Consider the following 12,320-nt stretch of genomic DNA (forward strand, 5'->3'; position numbering starts at 1 on the left):
CCTTAGCTATGCTTGCTTGCATGAAAAAAAAACCATCTGAAGAAACTGTAACTTTTGAATCTCAGTTTCTGTTTCTGCAGATTTTATTTTACCAGTTTAAATATGGGACATGACTTCTTTCCCTAGATTTGTCTTATACAAACTTTATAAATTTGTGTTTATAGCAGAATTTACTAGAGGTTTTAGAATAATTGAAAGAGTTAAGAGGCAAAATGGAATAAAATTAGATACTAAATATCTCTCTAAGTCTTTTTTATTTTGAAAGATTTAACTATTTTATGGGAAAAAGAGATATCACAGTAACACTCCCACATATGCTGTAATGTGGATTAAATCTGGGGTCTTCATGCTACTTGCTAAAAGTCACCTGCTTAGACACTTAAGACCTTTAAATCTCCAGGTTAGTCTCTTTCTTTCTGTATTTGTCTCCTTCTTTCCTTCCTTCCTTCCTTCCTTCCTTCCTTCCTTCTTCGCTTCCTTCCTTCATCTCTTTCTTTGTATTATCTTTATTGGATAGAGACAGCCATAAACTGAGAGGGAATGGGGAGAGAGAGAGAGGAGATACAGAGAGACACCTGTAGCACTGCCTCACTACTAATAAAGCTTCCTCCTGCAGGTGGGGACTAGGGGCTTTAATGTGGGTCCTTGAAAATTGTTCCATATATGCTCAGCCAGGTGTGCCACTACCTGTCCCCCTGGGTCAGTCACTTCTTAAGTAGGTTCCAAACTTGACACCACCTTGCCCAGCCTTCCCTATTCTTTACTTTTTTTTTTTCTAATTTTTAATTTTTAAAAAATTTCTTTATGGGAGATTAATTTTTACATTCGAGAGTAAATACAATAGTTTGTACATGCATAACATTTCCCAGTTTTCCACATAACAATACACCCCCCACTAGGTCCTCTGTCATCCTTATCCAGGACCTGTACTCTCCCTGACCACCCACCCCAGAGTCTTCTAGTTTGGTGCAATACACCAGTTCCAGTTCAGGTTCTACTTGTGTTTTCTCTTCTGATCTTGTTTTTCAACTTCTTCCTGAGAGTGAGATCATCCCATATTCATCCAACTGTTTCTGAATTATTTCAATTAACATGATTTTTTCAAGGTCCATCCAAGATTGGCTGAAAAATGGGGAAGTCACCATTTTTAATAGCTGAGTACTATTCCATTGTGTATATATACCACGACTTGCTCAGCCACTCATTTGTTGTTGGACACCTGAGTTGCTTTCAGGTTTTGGCTATTACAGATTGTGCTGCCAAGAACATATGTGTACACAGATCTTTTTGGTTGGGTGTGTTGGGTTCCTTAGGATCTATCCCCAGGAGAGGAATTGCAGGATCATAAGGAAGGTCCATTTCTAGCCTTCTGAGTGTTCTCCAGACTGTTCTCCACAGAGGCTGGACCAACTGACATTCCCACCAGCAGTGCAGGAGGGTTTCTTTGACCCCACAACCTCTCCAGCATTTGCTGCTCTTACCTTTTCTGATGTATGGCATTCTCACAGGAGTGAAGTGGTATCTCACTGTTGTCTTTATTTGCATTTCTCTGATAATCAAGGACTTGGAGCATTTTTTCATTTGTTTCTTGGCCTTATGGATCTCTTCTGTGGTGAATATTCTGTCCATGTCCTCTCCCCATTTTTGTATGGGGTTATTTGTTTTCTTGTGGTTGAGTTTGGCAAGCTCTTTATATATTTTGGTTATTAGCCTCTTGTCTGATGTATGGCATGTAAAGAACTTTTCCCGTTCTGTGAGGGGTCTCTTGGTTTGGGTAGTGGTTTCTTTTGCTGTGTAGAAGCTTTTTAATTTGATGTAGTCCCATAGGTTTATGCTTGCCTTAGTCTCTTCTTTGTAATTGGATTCATTTCATTTTGGATGTCTTTAAAATTTATGCAGAAAAGAGCTCTGCCAATATTTTCCTCTAAGTATCTGATAGCTTGTGGTCTAACATCCAAGTCCTTGATCCACATGGAATTTACTTTTGTATTTGGTGAAAAATAGTGGTTCAGTTTCATTCTTCTGTATGTTGCAACCCATTGTTTCCAACACCATTTGTTGAAGAGGCTCTGCTTTCCCTATTGAATAGTCTGGGCAGCTTTGTCAAAGATTAGATGTACATAGGTGTAGGGCCTTACTTCTGGACTCTCAATTTTACTCCACTGGTCAGTGTGTCTATTCATGTTCCATTACCAAGCAGTTTTGATGACAATGGCCCTATAATATAATCTGAGATCTGAAATTGTGATGCCTCCAGTTCTGTTCTTTCTTCTCAAGATGGTTTTGGCAATTCTAGGTCTTTTCTGGTTCCAGATAAACATTTGTAGCATTTGTTCTATTTTCCTAAAAAATGAGGTGTGTGGGGGGGTCAGACAGTAGCACAGCAGGTTAATCACACATGGCATAAAGCTCAAGGACCAGGAGGTTCAAGTCCTAGGTCCCCACATGCAAAGGAGTCACTTCACTGCAGTGAAGCGGTCCTGCATGTGTCTCTTTTTTTCTCCCTCACTTTGTCTTCCCCTGCTCCTCCTATTTCTCTCTGTCCTATCCAATAATGACATCAGTGTCAACAAAATGGGGAAAAATGGCCTCCAGGAGCAGTGGATTCATAGTGCAGGTGCTGAGTCCCAGCGATAACTCTGGAGACAAAAAAAAAAAGTGTCCTAAAAGCTGTGCAGTGGATAAAGCATCAGACTCTCAAGCATGAGGTCCCAAATTCAGTCCCCGACAGCACATGTACCAGAGTGATGTCTGGTTCTTTCTCTCTCTCCTCCTTTCTCATTAATAAATAAATAAAATATTTTAAAAAATATTTATCTGTTCCCTTTTGTTGCCCTTGTAGTTTTATTGTTGTAGTTATTATTGTTGTCATTGTTGTTGGATAGGATAGAGAGAAATGGAGAGAGGAGGGGAAGAAAGGGGGAGAGAAAGATAGATACCAGAGAGGGGGAGAGAAAGATAGATACCTGCAGACCTGCTTCACTGCTTGCAAAGCAACTCCCCTGCAGGTGGGAAGTTGGGGGGCTCGAACTGGAATCCTTACGTCGGTCCTTAGCTTTGCGCCACCTGTGCTTAACCCACTGCACTACCACCTGACTCCCAGATAAAATATTTTTTAAAAATGAGGTTGGAATCTCAATGGGGATAGCATTGACTTTGTATATGGCTCTCGGTAGTATATTCATTTTGATGTTAATTCTTCCAACCTGTTGTTCTGCTTCTAAGACCCCTTCTGTTTTGATCATCACGTTAGGTTCACTTGCATTGCTTAACATTGTGGTCTATTTACATATTCATTGTTTTGTTTGAGACCTGCATTCGTTTAATCCCCATTGGTTTAATTCCCACTGGTTCATGCTCTTTTTCCACTCCACCCCCTTATCCTACATACTTCCTGTTTTCCACCCTACCACTTCCGTCTTAGAAGATATTTAAAGGCAGATTCTTTTCTGATTAAAAACACATTGGACTGCGTTCCCAGCTGAGACATGAGTCCTTGGTCGTCTGTCTCCTGCTTGAGAAGCTAGCCCAGCACCAACCCATGAACATGGAATATCTTTCCACTTCTTAGTGTCTTTTTCAATTTCCTTGAGTAGTGACTCATAACTTTCAGTATACAAGTCTTCCACTTCTTTGGTTAGGTTTATTCTTAGATATCTTATTGTTTTTGTTGCTATAGTAAAAGTAGTTGATTTCTGTATTCCAACTTCTTCTAACTTAGTGTTTGCATAAAGGAATGCCACTGACTTTTGAATGTTAATTTTGTAGCCTGACACCTTACTGTATTGCCTGATGATTTCCAAAAGCTTCATGTTGAATTCCTTAGGTTTTTCTATGTATACTATCATGTCATCTGCAAATAGGGAGAGTTTGACTTCTTCTCTTCCAATCTCTATGCCTTTAATTTCTTGTTCCAGCCTGACTGCTACAGCAAGAAAGTCAAACACTATGTTGAATAGTAATGGTAATAGAGGGCAGCCCTCTTTAGTGACTGAGTTGAGGGGAAATGCTTCCAGTTTTTCACCGCTGAGTATGATGTTGGCTATAAGTTTGCTATATATAGACTCCACTATCTTGAAGAATTTTCCATCTATTCCCATTTTTTGTAATGTTTTGTTCATAAAGGGATGTTGTACTTTGTCAAAGGCTTTCTCTGCATCTATTGATATGACCATGTAGTTTTTGGACTTGTTTTTATTGATGTGGTGGATCAAGTTGATTGATTTGCGTATATTAAATCATCCTTGCATCCCTGGGATAAACCCCACTTGATCATGATGAACAATCTTTTTAATATACTGCTGTAAGCTATTGCCAAGAATTTTGTTCAATATTTTAGCATCTATGTTCATCAGGGATATTGGTCAGTAGTTTTCTTTTTTGTTTTGTCCCTGTCTGCTTTTAGTGTCAGAGTGATGTTGGCTTCAAAGAACCTGGAAGGGAGTATTCCAATGTCTTCAACCTTCTGAAAGACTTTTAAAAGAAGATCTATTAACTTTTGCTTGATGTTTTTGTGGTATTCACTTGTATAACCATCTAGTCCAGGACTTTTATTCTTGGGAAAGTTTTTGATAACTGTCTCAGTTTTGTTAGCTGTGATGGGCCTGTTCATATTATCTAGCTTTCTTTATTTAATTTTGAAAGTTTTTTTGTATCTAGGAAATCATCCATTTCTTCTAGGTTCTCTAGCTTGGTGGTATATAGTTGTTCCTAGAAGCCTCACATGACATGTTGAATTTATGCGGTGTCTGTTGTGATATCTCCTCTTTCATTTATGATCCAATTTATTTGGGTCTTCTCCCTTTTTTGTTTTGTGAGTCTAGCAAAAGGTTTGTTGTTGTATGCTTTACATTGGGTTCTAGTTCTCCCCCGCCAAGAGAATTAGATCAGGCCTGCTAATTTTGCGGGCCCGCTTGGCCCCGCCCCAAGGAAACCCGCCAGAGTTCCAGAGTGACAGAGTTCCTGGGTTCCTGAGTTCCAGAGTAAGAGAGAGTGCTTGCGCCGCAGCAAAGAGACAGCAGAGTTCTGTTTGGTGATTAGTTTGTCTTAGTTTATGAATCGTTGTTCCTGAATAAAGAGATACAGCTTCCCTGCCCAGCCGTTGTCTCCGCGTCTCTGTTACCCGCCGTGAAGCTAGCCCGGCCCAGCTAGAGCTTACGAATTTTAACAACAGTTTGTCGATTCTTTCATTTTCTTCAAGTCCCCTACAATAACTGTGTTGCTGTTTATATAGTGCTGTACTTCTTTCAGTAAATGTTTGATGTATTTATATGGCTTTTCATCAGGTGCATAGATGTTAATAATTGTTAAGTCCTCTTGGTTGACTGATCCTCTGAGCATTAAGTAATGACCATCCCTATCTTTTTAAATTTTATTTATTTACTAATATTATTTTTAAGTTGAATGTCTTTAGCTTTCTTTTTTTAAAAATTATTTTATTTTATTTATTTGATAGAGAAATTGAGAGGAGAGGGGGATATAGAGAAGGAGATAAACAGAGAGACACCTGAAGCCCTGATTATCTGCTCGTGAAGCTTTCCTCTGCAGGTGGGGCCAGGGGCTTGAACCTGGGACCTTGCATGCTATAATGTTTGTGCTTAACCAGGTGTGCCACCTCCTGCCCCAAATTTTATTTATTTTAAAGTCTATCATGTCAGATATGAGAACAGCTGTTCCTGACGTTTTTCGTGGGACATTGGCTTGTATGATAGTTTTCTATACTTTCACTTTGAGTCTGTGTTTGTCTTGTTAAGCTAGGTGCCTTTCCTATAGACAACATATTGTTGGGTGGTGTTTTCTGATCCATCTCTGTCCCTTTTCTTCTTCTAGTGTTTGCCTCTGTCCCTTTTAATAGGTGAATTCAGGCCATTGACATTTATTGATATCAATGACTTAAGATATTTTCAACAATTGAAGATATTTTAACACCATTATTGTAGATTTTTAGAGTGTTCTGATTTATGGTCTACTTATGGTGGTCTGACTGTTTATAGGAGACCTTTCAGAACTTCTTTCAGGGCAGGCTTGGTGATAGTTGATTTTTCAATGGTATTTGTCTGAGAGGGTTTTTTTTTTGCCTCCATCTAGTCTGAATGACAGTCTAGCAGTAGTCTTGGTTACAGTATTCTTGGTTGAAAGCCTTTCTCATTGAGCAATTGATAGGTATCTTGTCATTCTCTTCTGGCCTGTAGTGTTTGTGTGGAGAAGTCTGCTGCTAATCTTATGGGTTTTCCTCTGTAGATGATTCTTTGTTTTTCTCTTACAGCCTTCAGGATCTTTTCTTTATCCTTATTCCTTTCCATTCTAAGTATGATGTGTCTTGGTGTCTTTAAGTCTTGGTTAATTCTGTTTGGGACCCTCTGGGATTCTTGAACCTTTATGTCTTTTATGTTGTCTAGTCTAGAGATGTTCTCAACTATTATGTCCTGAATAATTCTTTCTTCCCCTCCCTCTCTTTCTTCCTCTGGTAAGCCAATAATGTGTATATTATTTTTTTGACGTCATCCATAGGTCTCTTTTGTTGTTTTCAGTATTTCTTAATCTCTTTTTGAGATCTTACTTCTTCTTTAGTTGTCTCTAATTTGTCCTAGATCTTGCTAATTCTGTCTTCAGCCTCATTGATTCTATTCTCTCTGCCCTCTACTGTTTTATGGAGTTCATCTATTTTGTTTCTCTGTTCTGATACTGTTTTAGCTTGTTATGCTAGTTGTGTTCTTAGCTCAGTTATTTCAGCTTTCAGCTCTCTAATAACCTTGAGATAATTAGTATTTTAATCTCATTTGTTGTTTCTGCATTTCTGGTGACAATTCTTTCAAACTCTTTACTCACTCCTGTGACTATTTCTTTAACAAGTGTTTGGATGTTGACCTCACTGTTTTGTGTTTCAACCTTTGGGGGGCTTTTTTGCTGGACTCTTGTCCTAGTTCATTTCTCCAATATTTATTCTTGTTGGTTTAACTAGTCCTCTCCTCCCTTCAGCAGCCCTTTTGTTGGTAAAGCAGACTGGAGGTGGTGCCTCAACTGGTAAACTGCCGGACTGTTACCAGATGCTCAATCTCTCCTTAAGCTCCTTCCTGTCCACGAGCCACACATGATTGTACTCACTGGTGATTTGGTGGGTTCCTGAAGTTGTTCTAATCCTACCTTGTTGTGGTCCCAGGTGGTCTCCTTTGGTATTCCTAGTTGACCTGGGAGAGGAGAGGAGAGGAGAGAAACACTGCTGCTTCTCCATAGCCTTGCCTCCAAAAGTCCTTCTCTTCTTTACTTCTTTTATTTACAACATTCCTTCATCCAGTACAGAGGACTATTTTCTGTCTAATCAACCCTTAATCTCAGGATCTTTTCTTTCCCATGTTAATAGATTTTTTTCAAAGTATTTTCTATATCAAGACATAGTTTATAAGCAGCACACTGGCTGAAATTTCTAAAGCAAGTTCTCTTCTCCACTAATTTGAAAGTATAGGTGCACCCTTGTGTTGTTAGCAGTATTATTTCAAAGTAGCTCAAAACATAAAATAAACCTAAATCATACTGATAGATGACTGGATCAAAAAGCTGTGGGGTTGTCTATTTTTTAAAATATTTTATTTATTTTATTTTTTATAATGAGAGAGAGAGAGATAGAGACAGAGAGTGAGCAAGAGAGATCAGAGTACTGCTCAGTTCTGGCTTATGGTGGTATGGGGGATTGAACCTAGGTCTTTAGAGTTCCAGACATGAGAGTCTCTTTGCATAACTATTATGCTATCTCCCCCGCCCGGGGTGGTCTATTTTTAAAAAGGTGGAATTGTCCTTTTGGGGATAAAATGACTGGACTGCAAAGTGATTATGTGAAGTGAAATAAAGATGAGTATGCCAGTTGCCATATGGATTTTTGTGAAATATGCAGAGTATAAATAAATAAGTTGGCAAAAAGTAACAAATTTAACTTTTAGAATCAGTGCAAACTATGGTAATTATTGTAAGGCAGAGGGAGAGAGTAGGGATATGATGGCTCTGGAACTTTGGATGTGGTATATAGAGGTATAAAGCTGTCTCCTCCAGTTTTATAGTCTTATAAACCAACATTAAACCATTAAATTAAAGCTAGAAGAAAACCCAGTGCTTATCTTTGCTATATGTAGATCCTAGATAGTTACAATAAGTTTGCCCTTTCTCACCCTATCATCTTTCCATCATTTCCTTTTCTAGGGTTTCCAAGGTGCATAGGATGCCAGATGTAAGCCAGAGTGTATCACAAGCATTATGACAAAGCAGAAGCAGAACATGTAAGTAGTTTCATTACTTATCTGGAAAGACAGCAATATATTTTTTTATGAGTTTGGTATAGGTTACATGTAAATCATCAGAAAGTGAAACTATGCTTCTAGCTCAAAAGGTTAGTCAATGGAGGATGACTATTTGTGTGAATGTTACTGTAGCACTGAACAAAAAATTGCAGGATTGTGAGTCAAAGCATAGCAGCACAAACCACCTATCTCTATATATTAGTATATATATATACTAATTCAACCTCATGCCACATCTGTAGGAACAAGAATATGATGAAACTAAAGGATTTTCATGAAGTGTGAATTAATCTGCATGATCTAAGCAACACCTTGAAAATGTGTGGGACAGTTTTGCTTCATAATCACCAGAAATATGGATTTATTTGCTCTTCATAAGCAGCAATCTGAATATATTTTGAAAACATGGGGCAGCTGTCTATATAACCTCTAAAAGGCTGCTTTGTAAAAGACTAAAGTTTAACACATGCACAAATATTTATAGTTATTGATTTGCTGAAAGTGACACTCAGATCAATTTAAATTATTAGTTTTTAGTTTAACAGCCATCACTACCTCTTTAACAGGTTTATGTAAAAATAGAAAAAAATTGGTAGTGACAACTTTTAGAATAATATTGAATATTTAGGCATTTCTGGGGATAAATGAGTTTCATTTGTCTGAAACTGTCTTTATTTAAACTAGCTTTGTTGAAATGTAAATGCAAAAGGGCAAATATGTAGGGTGTGCAATTTACTGAGGTTTGTCATTTGTATACAGCTATGAAATGATCACAATAAAAGTAGTGCCAGGCTAGCGTGGGGGTGCCTCTTCCCGGTCGTGTACTCTCTGGGTTCTAGAGAACTCACTGGAGCCAGCCTAGGCTGCTATTCACTCAACGATGTGGGAGAGATGACTCATGAACTCATGGCAGAATGGCAATACAATGTGTTTATTGATCAGACAGCCAATGCTTTTAAACGGTAGACCTGGAAGTGGCAATTCGGAAACGGAAATGACTAGGAAGGGAGTGGAGAAAGGCAAAAGCGAGCTGGAAAGGTAGGAACTTCCTTAGCAACTGTTTTGAGGGGTTTGACTGGTAGGATTAATATTACCCTGAAGGCTGGGAGGGTCTCGAGGTAGAAAGAAGATAGATCAAAGGAATGGAATGGGTGGGGATCTCTCAGGCAAAACAATGATTATGAAGATAGGCCATATTACCAGGAATGCAGGGTGCTTTGTGAGACTCCTCACAGTTACCTGACATCTCCCTCTTTCTTTTTATCTAATGGCCATAATATCAGGAATGCGGGGTGCTTTGTGAGGCAGGGAGTCTGATAGGATGAGGCACACCTTTGGGGTTACTCCTGTCCCTCCTTGCTCAACCTCTCGGTAGAAAGAGACAATAACAGGATAGGCACACTCCTCAGGTCAAGCCCTGCCAAGCTCAACCACATCCTCACAATTTCCCTACAAGTATTAAACATAACTATTGCAGGTGAAGCAGAGTAAGGCGTCTCGGGAAACACCTTTGGAACTCTGCTAGTTGGATGTTGATGAATGTCCACCACGAAGAATCAAAAAAGACTCCATCATGTTTAGGGAGGGCCAACATTTATTGAAGCAAGTTCAGAGCTAGAAAGATGAAAGCCACATGTAGGCTCACAAGAATGAGAGAGGCCCTGAGTTTTCTAGTTCTCTTATAGCAAGTAGTCCAGGCTTGGGGTAAATGTGTCAAGCATAGTAGTTTCTTGGACCCTAATTGCAACATGAGAAGGAGCCTGTGGCTGCAGCATCAGGAAAGGGCAGTAGTTGTAATAGTTAATTCCTTGGAATGAGGAAATGACCACTGTAGAAGATATAGTTTCAAACAAAAAATATGACTAAGCCATAACATGGGGCAACAACACAGCACCCTTCCCCTAATGGAGTTGCACAACCCACCCCACTCCCTTTGTGCACAAGACCCTAACCCCCACTTTCTCTGTCACCATGCTGGATTGTGAGGACCTGTACCAATATGGACTCTTGTCTACTGTCTGACTTGCTTGTCTGCCTGCCACTCCCTTTCACACCGGGTATATGGGATCTTTGGGTTCCTACCTAAATAGTCTCTAACCTACTTCCAATACCTCTCTTAACCTCTTCCCTAATCCAATTTCCTGTTTGTAGATCACAATGGCAAGTGGATTAAGATTAGATTTGTAGGTTGAGATATTTATTTGTCAGTTTCTTCTAATATGTTTATTTTTAATTGCACAATTCCATACAGTACTCACTACCAGAGTTCCATGTCCCATCCCCTCCATTAGAAGCTTCCATATTCTTTATCCCTCTAGGAGTATGGAGCAAAATTCTTTATGAGGTGCAGAAGGTAGAAGGTCTGGCTTCTGTAATTGCTTCTCTGCAGAACATGGATGTTGTCAGGTCAGTCTACACCCCCAGCCTGTTTCTGTCTTTCCTTAGTGGGATAAGACTCTGGGGAGGTAAGGTTCCTGGACATGTTGGTGAGGCTGTCTGCCCATGGAAGTTAAAATGGCATCATAGTAGCATCTGGAACTTGGTGGCTGAAAAGCAGTAAGATATAAAGCAGAACAAATTATTTAATAGTCAGAAACCTAAAGGTAAGAATAGAGCAGATAGAACTAAGGGTCTTGGTATAGGAAGAAGCTAGAAAGTCCATTTTAGGTATATTCCAAGAGGCCCAGGGATTTAGTAATTTTGCCTGAGCCCAATAACTAAGCTGCAGGTGGATTAAAAGTATTGTCTAGGAAGATGATGTCAGAGTTGAGAATAGGACTAGAAAGATGGATTAGGGCAGAGAGTAGCTCTAAGTATGAGGAAAGCATACAAATACCATTTACGATAGACTCCATTGATCTGACTGAGGGCTCATATCTATTAATATTTAGCACAGGATCCTGTGTAACCTCTGAGTCCCTGTCAGTCTGAGCTTTTAGTCCATGGTGACAGCTAGGAACAGTCTAGGCTGCACTCATTTCAGGACTAGTCTTCCTCAAGGGGTGGCATAGGTTGTCCCAGCCTCTATTCAGAGAGTGGGGCAGTCCCTACCATTGCTGGTCTACATTAAAGGTAAGGTCCTGGAGAAGCCCATAAGAGGGCTTATGTGATAGTGGAAAGAGGCATTCATGAGAGGTCTGGGCCCATAATATCTGTGTGGGAATTCAGGGATTCCCTGACTAGAGCCCTACGTGAATGGGGTGGCCTGGTGGTGACCAAAGAGGCTGCCATAACAGTGTGCCTGTCTCTTGCCCTTATCCAGCTTTGGTAGTCCTTTATCTGAGAAGGTTAGATTCAAAGTGGTTGAGAGAAGTTAAGTAGTGGGTTGGAGAGGAGGGTATCTAGACCTAAGTGGGAAATATCTGATTAAGTACTTTATGGTGTCTATTTTAGGTCTTTCTACTTGCTTGCTGCACTTATGGAGTCTATTGTGCACTGCAGACTATTGTGCACTTTTACTTTAAGATATATAGTTTCCCCTAACTTACGGTTACATATGCACATGTACCCTATCCCTTAGGCCCTGTTCTATATCTAGGTTCTGTAACTTTGTTAGGAAGTGCAACATTTGAAATGGAACAAAAAGTTCCATGAGCTAGGAAAGGTCTCACCAGAGTATTGGAGCTGGAGGGTTGGCATCCCAGGCCTGGCATCTCTGGACACAGTCCAAAGTGAAACATGTTGAGGTGGCATTGGTTGCACTGGTTTGGTTGAAGTCAGCAGATGCAGTATCAAATGGTGTGAATCAAGAGAAGTATGAAGAAAAATATGCCAAACCCCAGAGGTTCCAAGACTGGGAGAAATACAGGTTTTAAAGAATGAGGAAGGTTCCTTGCTGTCTTAGAATTTAAGAAGGCAATAGATAATTATTATTATAATCAATGGTGCTGGGAAAATTGGGTTGAGATGTGCAGAAGAATGAAACCAAACCACTGTATCTCACCAAAACGAAAGTCAACTCCACATGGATCAAGGACCTGGATGTTGGGCCAGAAACTATTAAATACTTAGAGGAAAATATTGGTGGAGTTC

This window comes from Erinaceus europaeus, chromosome 3 (genome assembly GCF_950295315.1).
Source record: "Erinaceus europaeus chromosome 3, mEriEur2.1, whole genome shotgun sequence".
Lineage (NCBI taxonomy): Eukaryota > Metazoa > Chordata > Mammalia > Eulipotyphla > Erinaceidae > Erinaceus > Erinaceus europaeus.